The following is a 12228-nucleotide window of genomic DNA, read 5'->3' as shown; positions in this document are numbered from 1 at the left end:
TTTATATTAAAAAAGTGAGGATTTGCACCATTTTCTGCACATACCCTCCAGCCAAATACAGGTGTATTCCTGACTTTGATGAGGAATAAAATGATAATATTAATGATAATGATAATGAGAGCAGCTGTCACCACTTACTGACCGCTAAGTGCCATCCTTGGTACTAAGGACTTTAATAGGCAGCACCTCTTTTAACCTTACCACAGCCCCATGAGCTACATACTACATTATCTCCACTTTATAGGCAAAGATACTGAGAATCAGAGGGGTAGGGTAACTTGCTCAAGATCACCTGGTAAACTAGTGGTAGAGTTGAGACCCAAACCCAGAACCACAGGGTTTCCTTGCCTAAGCCAATATTGTTCTGTTCTTCTGCTTCTCTTGATTCTTGGCTTTTTGAGTTCCATTCACAATATTTATTGAGTCATTCCTCTGGACTCATAGGCACTGTGGTTAGCACTGACAAATCAGGGGTGACCATGACATGGATCAGAAGCTCACAGATGAGTGGAAGAGACAGACATATAAACTCTTCTGATGTAACATAAAGCGAGTGTCTCTAGAATGTAATCTCCTTGTGTGGACTGGCATTTCTTCTTTTGCCTGTTTTGTTCCTACATACTTAAAACAATGCCTGGAACATAGTAGGTGCTCAATAAATGTTTCTTAAGTGGATGGATGAATATATAATGGAGTGCTGTCATAGAGGGAAGCATTTTTTGCCTTGTCCATGGTTTTCATTTTTGCTCTCACTCTGAACCCTATTCCTTGTCCCTGGTCCCTAGATGGTTTTGCTCTCTAGCTGCTGGCATTTATTCCACAAATATTTTTGGAACATATACTGTGTTCCAAGGGTTGCGTTGGCACTGGGGACATAGAGATGGACAGACCAGAGGTCTCTTTCTTCCTGAAAGAATAATCTTATGTTCAGTTTGCCTTCAGACAGTCCCAGTTCAACTCAGCCCCTCACCCTCACACATGATTGTCTGCCACCTTCATCACTCTGTCACCAGAATCACAAATGGTTTTTGATCGTCCTAATGGAAGAGAGGGCTTATAGACTCCAACTCTGACTTTGGGCAGATACACATCCTATATTCCTTTTAGTACAAAATCTACTTTGTTCATATGGGAATTGTCATGATGGAAAGAAGCAAACCAGTCAAAAGAAATCCACTGACCATTTGGATGAGAAATCCCCACTATGTGCTAAGGAATGTTTTGGGGCTTTACCACTTCACTTAACTCTCATGGTAATCCTGAGAATAAGACAGTATTTTCTTTGTTTTTCCAGATGAGTCCCCAGCAAGGTAATTTGGGTGTCCAAGTTCAGGAAAGTAGGGAGTTGTGGAGCCGGGAAGTGGAATGCAGGTTGGTCTGCCTGAAAACATGCTTGTCAGGGATTGTGTAATCTCTAAGCAGTGAGAAAGAATTGAGGATTGTAGAGTGAGCTGCCTGGCGGTGCCTTTTTATACCAATGACCTGGAAATTGCACATGTAACTCATTGCTACATCCGTCTGCTTTCTGCAGCCTTAGGAGGGGCCCTTCTCATGTTCCTCTGTATATTTATGAGCTGGTACACAGCACCTTCACTCTATGGCAGTCTTTAGAGTTCCCCAAGGATTTTCACAGAGATCACAGTTATTTAGGTTCCAAATTACCCCTGTCCAGTTTTAAGCAGATGGGCACTATTTGTACCCTCTAAACAATGATTCCTGAGGTTTATTGCTGCAATAATATTACATTTCGTTTCCAAGGAAACTGCATACTCATCCCTTCTCTCTATCCTCCTACTTCCTCGAGCCTGTGATTTTTTAAAACCCAAAATGTGGCATTTCCACCTCCTGTTATTGTTAAAAGTTTTAGTTCCAGCACCAATTCCCAAGAAATTACAGTTTTTCTTCTGATTTTCTTTTTAATGTTTTGGATGCTTTTCTGCAAAATAGCCTTGCATTCTAAACAGCACTGAAACAAATTACTGCCTTCATTATGACACACAATAGATGAATGTATCATACAATAGAGTCATAGCTTCTTTAACCAAAATACCCTGGTTGTTTTCCATCTTGTAGTTCTATAATTGCTTACTTGATATTTTACTGTGAGGCCTGGGAATAAAGTAAAGGCTAGACTATGATATATATGTCTATTTTACTCTCAGTATGTATGTACATTCCATTTAACTGACTGGATAGATTCCATAATTATGCAAATTCCAGATAAATTAATTACTAAATCTAAGCATCAGTTTTCTATAGATTATGCTGCTGGTGACCCGAAATATCCTTGGACAGTGTATAGGTCTCTGAATTCAGGCAGTCACGTTCACTACAAAAGACAATAAAGTACATACTTACTACAAAGTATTCAAATAGGGTAGTCGTGCTGGAAGGCAGAGGAGAGAGTGGGGTTAGCTGCCCAGGATCACAGGATGTCAACACGAAGACCTCACTGCTTAGGCATTTGCCTAAGTCGACTGAAGTCTTTCTGTCCTCACTCTTCAGTTTCTCTACCCTACACACACACACACACACACACACACACACACACACACACACACACACACACACTCTCTCTCTCTCTCTCTCTCTCTCTCTCTCTCTCTCTCTCTCTCTCTCTCTCTCTCCCCCACCCCCACCCCCACCCCACCCCCCCCTCTGAAACAGCAGTGAGCAGCCCTATGTTTACAGAGACCCACTCCTGGCAGTGTCCGTAGCAGTCACTGGGTCAAATCCCAGGAGTTGACTAGAACCTCCCTGTCTCCCTATAGCCTCTGGGCCTTTGATAAAGAGGCTTATACTTTAGATTATTTATTTATTTCTCTTAAAACCACCTGAGACTTAGCTCTTGGGCAATGTAGTAGTTGGGATCTGATTGTTTTCAAAGAGAGGAGTAGAACTTAATAGCCTGTTATTAGGTAATAGTAGATTATGAAATTATCTACATATTTTACACTTAAGGGTAAAAGGAATTATTATAGAGTATTAGAAATAGGGTAGAATGAGCTTATGTATCATTGGAATTGTGAGAGCTGTTAGGGGATCCATGTATATGGGAAACTGACCTTCTATTTAGTCCTTTACAGTTGCGATTTGCTGGGATTCTTACCAGGGGCAAAAGGCCTAGGGTGAGCTTTTCCAGAGTAGTTGGATGGGACCAAGAAGGTGGAACTCCCATACCTTTCCTCAAGGGAGAATGGGAAAGAGAGCTTCTTTAAAGGATCGAAGCTCTGCAGGCCCTATGATCCTATGAGGAAGCTTGCCCTTCTACTGGGAGAATACACTTCAAGCAGATATATTCTTAAATTCTTTAAGTACCGTGAACTGACTTGTGTCCTTTCCCTGTAGTTATTACCGTCACCGCTGTGATAACTACACAGCTTCCAAACCCCAGAGACCAGCCATGGGTACATAGGACCTTCCTACCTCCTTTTATCCATCTGTAAATGCAGCCACCTGGGCTTTGTTTTTTCTGGGCTGTTTGATCTGGGCTGAAACCAGCAGACCAGTAGATATTGGGGGGAAACATGGATGGATTTATGTTCGCTAGGGACATGGTGATTAGTGTATTTAGAATGTTACAATCTGAAGCATATACAGCTTTGGATGAACAATGAGTAGAATTATGAATCAGAGACCAGAAGCTTGCAAAGACTAAATTCAACCATAAAAAATGTCTAGAGTTTGAATGCAAGTGGAGAGTGAAAGGGACAAGACTGGAGAGAAAGGTGGAGGCTGTCATGTTGGAGACAGAAGTGACGCCTGAATTCTGTGGGGACTGAAGTTGTGATAGCCGAACCCTGAGACTAGCTGGGGTGATGAGCTTCTTCTAGTCATTGGATCACAGTTGATTGTGAATTCTGAGAGCTCAGTGTGACAGATAAAAGAAAGTTCTTCTTATGGAAGCTCTTTTCCTTATGAGAACCTTCTGAGTTTTGGGGTAGAGTCTAACAATCCCCATTATAGGACCACTCGTTGTGTCTAATTGGTAATCAATGCAACAAAATGAATTTAGTATGTGATTCTCATAACATTTCACCTGTGTAGTAATTTAAGGGAATTTAAGGGCTCTGGCACTATATTTATATTGAAGGATTGGAGGAGGGTAGAGGTGAATAAGAGGCAGGCCTTGAGACAGGAAGGAAAGGCTTTTGCGTATCGGTGCAAAATTGTTAGAAAAGTTCATGGGGTTACAGCCTTTCAGTCTAGTAACTTCTTGCTGCTTTGAAATGGTTGTTTCCTCCTTTGCAAGCTCTGTGACATAAGCCCAGCTGCTGGAAGGATTTGGTTTATATTATATTAAAAAATTTAACAAGACAAGCTAAGGGAAACAATACACCCACACACAAACCACAAACAAAAACAAAATTATTTAGTAAGACAGATTTCCACAAATTTAAGCTATTATGTGCAGAAATTATTCTTGCCTATGACCTGCAGGGTTTCTGGAATTTTAACCCATCCTCGTTGATCAGATTTGCAAAATAATGGTTCCATCATTTGTTGGAAACTTCACTTGCTGGTTATTCAGAGGATTTGCTTACATGCAGATGTCTCCTCTTTATGCAGTATGGTTTTTAGCCACCAAACCCTGGGACTGAGGTGCTATTTGCCATTTTTCTTATGGATATATAACAAGAATAAGGGTATGGTTATATTTATTTGAGACTCTCAGAAGAAAGATGTTCTTGCTCACAGGACATGAATGGATTCTAGTAGTTTCCCCATCTCCACAAGCCTGTTTAAAAATTGATATTGGGGAGGTGGACTTGGCCCAATGGATAGGGTGTCCGCCTACTACATGGGAGGTCAGCAGTTCAGACCCCAGGCCTCCTTGACCCGTGTGGAGCTGACCCATGCACAGTGCTGATGCATGCAGGGGTGTCCCCGCATAGGGGAACCCCACACGCAAGGAGTGTTTCCTCTACGGAGACTGGCCAGTGTGAAAGAAAGTGCAGCCTGCCCAAGAATGGTGCTGCACACACGGAGACCTGACGCGGCAAGATGACGCAACAAAAAGAAACACAGATTCCCGGTGCCGCTGATAAGGATAGAAGCTGTCACAGAATAACACACAGAGAGCAGACAACTGGGGGGGGGGGGGGGGGGGGGGAGGAGGGAAGAGGAGAGAAATAAATAAAAAATAAATCTTTAAAAAAAATTGATATCGGTCCTACTAGTAGAAATAGCAGAAGTGAAATTAGAGTCTAGAAACTGACTCTGTAGACCAGCGGATGCTGCCTCACCTAGAAGCTTGTTAGAAAATTCAGAATCTCTTGTCCTGTACCTGTCTTACTGAATCAGAATCTGCATTTTACTGACTCTTGGATGATCTCTCATACCTTAAAGTTTGAGACCACAGGTGTGGACTGCCCTTTGGAGAAGCTTGGCCATGAAGAAAGTAGGGTGGGGTGTAGAGAAAGTCCTAGCTGTAGGTGGAGCACAGGATCAAGGCATTGTTTGCTCTTTTCATTTGGACTAGTCTTGAGCATGTTTATACACTGTAGATAAATAGACCTTTGGGATGAGAGGTTAAAGAGAAAGGAGAGAAGAAATGGCTTAGATCTCTGAGGAACTGGAAGGTATGAAGTGTGGGCACGGTTGGGAGGTTAGATTTAACCAAAGGAGTGAGTGACACTATGAGACAGGAGAAGGGAAGGAAGCAAGATAGAGGTACTTATAAATTAGTTTGCATTTTGAGGAAGGGTTCAGGAGGGAAGTTGGAAAATTGAGAGTATTTAAAAATAATGGCCTATTTTCACTAGAGATGGATGGGAGGTCAATTTCTAGGTTTTAGGGAAAGTGCAGATTGAGAATATGGAGACCCGAATTATAGCTTGGTTTGACCACTCTCTTGGACAATTCAAAACACCTTCCTTATCCCTAGAATGGAAAAGTTGCCCTAGATCTGTGTATATTACATTCCAGCACTAGACATCATATAAAGAAACTAATATATTATAATATTGATATAAAATACTTGAGTATATTGACTTTATTATTTCTAAAAGGTCAGTGTTTATATGTATGAACTAATTTTCTTTAAAAGCTATTATGCTCATGTGAGAGATGGAGAATCTTGGCACAGATAAATGACAAATTTTGCCCATAGTTACAAACCAAGATTGGTACCAGGCTCTGCTGGATCCCAGTTTGCAGCTCTTTCCACTCAGCTATTTACATTTTGTGATTTATCAAGAGCCTGTAGTTGGCTCAACCTGGAAAAAGAATTTTTGAAGAGTCCTGCTTTCACAGAACATCTGTGGAAATGCCAAAGGAAAAGGTAGAGAAAGAAATACTTTAATATTTTATTATCTCAGCACACAGCCTCAGAGATCCCTTCCCTTGTCTCTGCCAACGGGAAGTCATAGCTGCTTTTCATCCTTTTCTTGGCTCCTTGTTGCTGGGGTCTGTGTTTGGTAAGAAGATGTTTTGTTTCCAAGGCCAGGTGGTTAAAATACACTGCCTTGACTGAAATATTCACAGCTAGGTACTTCTCAGTCCTATGGATCATTTTTCAAAGCTTTTTACTGTTTCTGCTCTTTGATCAGGAAAAATCACTTAACAGTGAGACTGGAATCTACTTTCATAGACTCCCTTGAGTCTTTGTGCTCACCTACTGGTCTTTACTTCTCTGAAGAGTGTGACCTTATGAATTAAATTCTTTCTGATTGTAACATTAGTCAGGTGAATTGGGAAACTGGGGACTTTGGTTTATTGATCCTTTTATCTTCTGCTTTTTTGCCTGTAAAGGTCATTTTTCAATTTCTCTGGAAGGTAATTCTACTTCTCATAGTAATTCTCAACAAATATTAAACTTAGGGCATTCATGTAAAAGCCAGAATAAACGTCAAGTTAAGGAGCAACATCTAAAGGATGGAAACACGCCTTTGTGTTTTTGAGTATAGCTTATATTAGGAGGGAAAAAACATCTGTGAATGAAAGTAGCTGATTTTTCCTATCTTGTTCAGTATCCAAAAGGAAAGACACAGTCCCTGATCTTTAGGATTTTGTATTTGTAAATTTAAAAATTAATCCTTGGGGTTTAAGTCAAATATCATTTACTCAAGTATGCCTTCCTAAAATCACACTGTATTTTAGGTCTCCCTTTTTATATCCTCTATTACCATACGTGATTTCCCCATAACATTGGACACAACTATAGTTATATATCCATTTGAATAATTATTTGCTTAATCTTGGCCCACCCACTAGATTATAAACTTGATGATCATAGGAGTCTTGTAACTCTAGTAGGTACTAAATGAATGTTCGCTGTATGAATGATAATAATAGCAGAGAATATGTATTATACTTACTCTGTGCTAGGAACTGCATTAAGTGCTTTAACCATCTTATCTTACGAATCCTCCCAACAATTCTAATGAAATATTTACTTTGATTGTCATTTTACAAACAGGAATCCTAAGGTTTCCCCAAGTCACACTAGTTAGTGAACAAGCCAGGTCACAGTCACAGAAATCTCGCTTAAAAAGTATAAAGATTCTGAGCTAAGTTACCCATACCATGGTGGAGTCATTAGAGTTGGTTGGGTGTAAATCAGGAAAGACTTTTGGAGGAGAAATAATCTGAGATATTGAGTAGGATTTTAAGTAAGTATATCCAAGAAAGAAGAATTTATAAACTAGAAGAGTGGCTCCAAACTTTGTGGTCATAAGACCCCCTTTATACTCTTACAAAGCATTGAGAATCTCAAAAAGCTTTTGTTTATATGAATTATATCCATTGATATTTACGGTATTAGAAACTAGAACTGGAAAATTAAAAAATATTTTATTGATTAAAAATAATATACCTATTACCTGTTAACACAAATAATCTATATTTGAGAAATAATTATATTTTCTAAAATAAAAAAAATTAATGATAAAAGTAGCATTAATTTTTTTTTGCTGGCAAATAAATCTGTTTAGTGTTTGCCTTAATATAAGTCAGCTGCATTCTCATACCTGTTTCTACCTGCAGTCTGTTGCAATATGTTGTTCTGGCTGACGTAGATGAAGAAAATCCAGCCTCCAACAAATATGGAGGTGAAAAAGGGAGGAGTATTTGAATAACCTTTTCAGGTAATTATGGATATTCTGCTTTGATATTAGAGCAAAACTCTAAGTGGTAATTTCTTAAAGGTTAGTTGCAATGTGGAATCTTAAATTGAATCAATGAACTTTTCATATTCTGTTATAAATCCATTGGTTTAGCTTGCACCTTGAATGGAATTTTTACCCATGCATGATTTTATAATATCATGTGTGTTGGTCTTTTGAAAAGATTGATTCACTGAGTTTGTACAGATCCTTTAATTGTTGAGGCATTTGACTATACAATATTCCAAAATCACATTCCTTAATATCTTACTCAAATGTCTCATAAAAAATTATTTAGGTAGGGAAACTGTCAAGTTCATGATGGCACATATACGTTTTATAAAATTCTAATTTTCATTTGAAAGCCAGATTTTTATCATTGGCAACAAATACTGTCAGTTGTTTTACTTAAAGTGACAGCTCACTTCTTGATTTTCAAGAAAATGTCTGCCAAATATCCAAGTCTAAATAACCGTAATCTGTTCATTTTCCTTTCAAGTAAAAATTACGTTCAATGAAAAAAGCAGCTAGTTCAGCTTGCAACTCAGAAAACAAGTGCTTTTCCCTGAGACAATCATTGCACTAATATGTGCATTTCAAGTGCTTTATATGCATTTTCCCCATTTCATCATATGGAATATTAAAAAGTTGTGTACTCAAGATTTAATAAAATGAATAATTCTTCCTACTCCATCTAGAACATTCTTAATTGAAACTGGCATGTATTTTATTGGAAGTGTGTGGTGGTGAAGAATACAGTGGCTGCCATTGCCTTGATTCCTGCTAAGATGCTAGTACTTCTACCCACCATTGCTTTGTATCATTGGTGTAAATGTCAGCCTAATAAGAAAGGCAAATAATGTGTTAGTGTTATTAAGAAACAGTCTTGACCATGTGGGCCCTCTGACAGGGATCTTCAGACTACATTTTGAGCACTGCTGGGCTAGAGGAATTATGTTATGCAAATGAGTTCTAGAAGGGAAGCCAGGGACAAACAGTGCTTGGCTTGAATACAGAGATCAATGATTAGGAGGAAACAGACATGGCTCAACTGATAGAGCATCTGCCTACCATCTGGAGGGTCCAGGGTTCGATACCCAGGGCCTCCTGACCCTTGTGGTGAGCTGGCCCACACGTAGTGCTGTTACGCGCAAGGAGTGCTATGATATGCAGGGGTGCCCCCATGTAGGGGAGCCCTATGCACAAGGAGTGTGCCTAGCATGGAGAGCTGCCCTGTGTGAAAAAAAGCACAGCCTGCCCAGGCACTGCACAAACGGAAAACTGATGAAGCAAAATGATGCAACAAAAAAATAGACACAGTTTCCCGGTGATGCCTGACAATGCAAGCGGACTCAGAAGAACACACAACGAATGGACACAGAGAGCAGACAACGGGGGGGAAGGAGAGAGAAATAAATACAATAAATCTTAAAAATAAATAAATAAATAAGAGAAAGAAATTAGCTATTTTAAAAAGGGACTAGGGAGGCTGAAATGAAATGGGGTGGGAGACAGAGGACTCTTAAATGATGGTGATAAGAGGGAGAAAGGTTTTGGTCAAGAGTCACAAAGCTCAGATTCTGGGGTCAGTTTCTCTTCAAAGAAAATCAGGAGTTTCTGTAATTTGTTGGGACAGAATGACAGTCTCTGTTTCTCATCTGGAACATGAGAATAGTAATAGTATTTTTGTGCAATTAAGATCAAATGATGAAAGTATGAAGGGCTTAGAACACAGTCTGGTACATAGTAGATCCTGTGTACATTTACCTTAGTGTTAAAGTGGAATTCTGCTGTAGTTGTAGGATGGATTAGAGCAGCTATTTTCAAACTTCAGCCAGCAGCAGAAGGTCCTGGAGGGTTTGTTAGGACACAGATGCCAGGCCCACCTCTGAAGTTTCCTATTAAAGAGGTCTGAGGTGGGACCAAGGATATGTATGTCTACCAAGCCCCCAGGTATTACTGGTGCTGCTGTGCTGGGCACCACACTCTGAGATCACTCTATTTTCACCCTGGCTTTGCTTTCTCAGGGCAGTTTCTGTGCCTGGTATTCCATATGTTGGATGGAAACTGATGTCTACTCATTCTTTCTGTTTCACCTGGTTTCATTTAACCTTGCTCAAGAACTAAAATTTCTGTTTTTTTTTTTATTTTTTTTTTATTTTTCTGCCTAAATAACAACTTGGGAGAGTAACTGATTCAGTATTTACATATCTTCTAACTTGCTCTGTTTGACTGAGCCTTATTGCTATTAAAGCCAAATGGCTGGGTTCCTGATTTGCCAACAGTTTTCCTCAACAGCACTATTTTCTCCAGCTTTTGGCACCCTGATAAAAGTCACAGGGCATCTTTGCCACTTCTTGGAAATTTCTAAAGTTCACACTCTTTCAGGGTTAGACATATAGACTAGCTTTCAAGACGGCTGCTGCTATGCTAAATGGAAAGTGTTGGTAGTTTGACAATTACCAACAATGTCAATTTCAAATCATACATTTATTTAGCAAATATGCATGCACTGACTGTGGCCTTGGTGCCGAGAACCAAACAGAGGACAAAAGAGACACTGACCTTGCTTTTTAGTCTAGAGAGACACTGATAAGTGAACAGGCAATTTCAAAACGGTACAAGGGAACAGCAGAGTCAGTGGGACTGGGGAAATCTAATCCATGGGAGACAGGGAAGATTTCCCAGGGTAAGTGATGCCTGAGCTAAAACTTTAGGGAGTCTTTGAATTAGTCAAGCAAAGAAAGCAGGAAACAGTATGACAGAATTCCATGCACAATGGCAGTGTGCAGGAAGGCCTTGAGGAGAAGGCAAGCATGATGTCTTGAGAAGTTTAATTTGACTGACTCATTGAGCTTAGGTCAAGGTAGGGAGTGACAAGGGCCCCAGTGCCTTGTCAACCTTAGCACTAATGACATTTTAGACCAGATAATTCTGTGCTGGGCGAGGGGGCTGTCCTATGCATTGTAGGATGTTTAGCAGCATGTTAGGCCTCTGTCCACTAGATTCCAGTAGCAAACCCCCTGCCCCCCAAGATGTCACAACCAAAAATGTCTCCAGACTCTGCCAAATGTCTCTTGGGGGGTAGGGGAAGGGCAAATATGCCCCTGGATGAGAACAACTGCTATAGAGTTTTGTCTTTATGCTAAGAGTAGTGGAGAGTAGTGGAAAGGTTAGTTTAGGTCAGTGACACAACCAGATTTACACCTTTGGACATTCACTGTGGCATCAGCATGGAGCATGAATGGGGGCGGGCAGGACTAGAGGTGGAGAGACACGGTAGAATGCTTTTGTTGCCGTTTAGGTGGAAGATACCAGCCACCTGATCTAGGTTAGTGGCTGTAGAGATGGAGGAATGTTCAGACTTGAGATTTATTTAGGATTTAGAATTGATGAGGTGTGGTGACCAATTGAATGTGAAAAGTGTGGGAAAAAGAAGAATCAAAGAGGATTCCAGATTTCTGACTAAGGGTCTTAGGAAGGTGGTGGTACCATTCACTGATGAAGGGAGCAGAGGAGGAGGAAAAGGAGAGGAAGGTCTAATTTTAGATTGGTTTTATTTGAGGTGCCTTGTGAGAGCCAAGTGGTGATTTTCATCTGTAAGTAGAATTCTGTTTTTTAGAACTCAGGAGACAGATCAGAATGAATGAGCAAATTGGTGGCAGTTGAAACTATGAGCAAGGCTGAAGGAAGATATGTTAAGTAGGAAGAACAGGGACTAAGGGCAGGTAGAGTGTGACTAGAACAAAGGGGCTGGTGAAGGAGAGAATGCAGCAGAGGAGAGCCAGCATGTGGCAGGACCAGGGGCATTTGGAAGAGCTTGGTTCTGTGAAGATGGCCTCAGAGTCTTCTTTCTTTCAATGGATTTGAGTTTCACGTGATCCCAGAAGCTCTTCTGGAGTGATTGTGATTTCCAAGAGACAGAAGTTTGTGACCACTTATTGAGATTGCCTCATTTATCCCTCAGGTAATCCCAGGTAGAAGCTCAGAATCAGGAAATCTAGAATTAAAGGCAGATGCTGTACCTCTGCAGGATTGATGGTGGTCCAGACTGCTGAATTATGTAGGAGGCTTCTTAATGGAGACTAATCTCCCTATCTAGAAATCACTTGGCACTTCCTTA

At 40.3% G+C, this 12228-nt stretch overlaps 1 protein-coding gene across 10 annotated transcripts in view; it reads left to right on the top strand.

The window, feature by feature from the left end:
* ST6GALNAC3 (ST6 N-acetylgalactosaminide alpha-2,6-sialyltransferase 3) overlaps positions 1 to 12228 on the top strand; it is a 626194-nt gene that overhangs the window by 127705 nt on the left and 486261 nt on the right. For 5 of the 10 annotated variants that reach the window (XM_071217374.1, XM_071217373.1, XM_071217372.1 and 2 more), the window contains one exon: positions 7987 to 8087. The exons of the other annotated variants lie outside the window; for them this stretch is intronic. The gene's annotated coding sequence lies outside the window, so the exon portion shown is untranslated. The remainder of the gene's footprint in view (positions 1 to 7986; positions 8088 to 12228) is intronic. 10 annotated transcript variants of the gene reach the window in all.

Source organism: Dasypus novemcinctus, chromosome 9, assembly GCF_030445035.2.
Source record: "Dasypus novemcinctus isolate mDasNov1 chromosome 9, mDasNov1.1.hap2, whole genome shotgun sequence".
NCBI classification, from domain to species: domain Eukaryota; kingdom Metazoa; phylum Chordata; class Mammalia; order Cingulata; family Dasypodidae; genus Dasypus; species Dasypus novemcinctus.
Note: the sequence above shows the minus strand (reverse complement) of the source record. Positions and strands in the feature narration are given on the sequence as shown.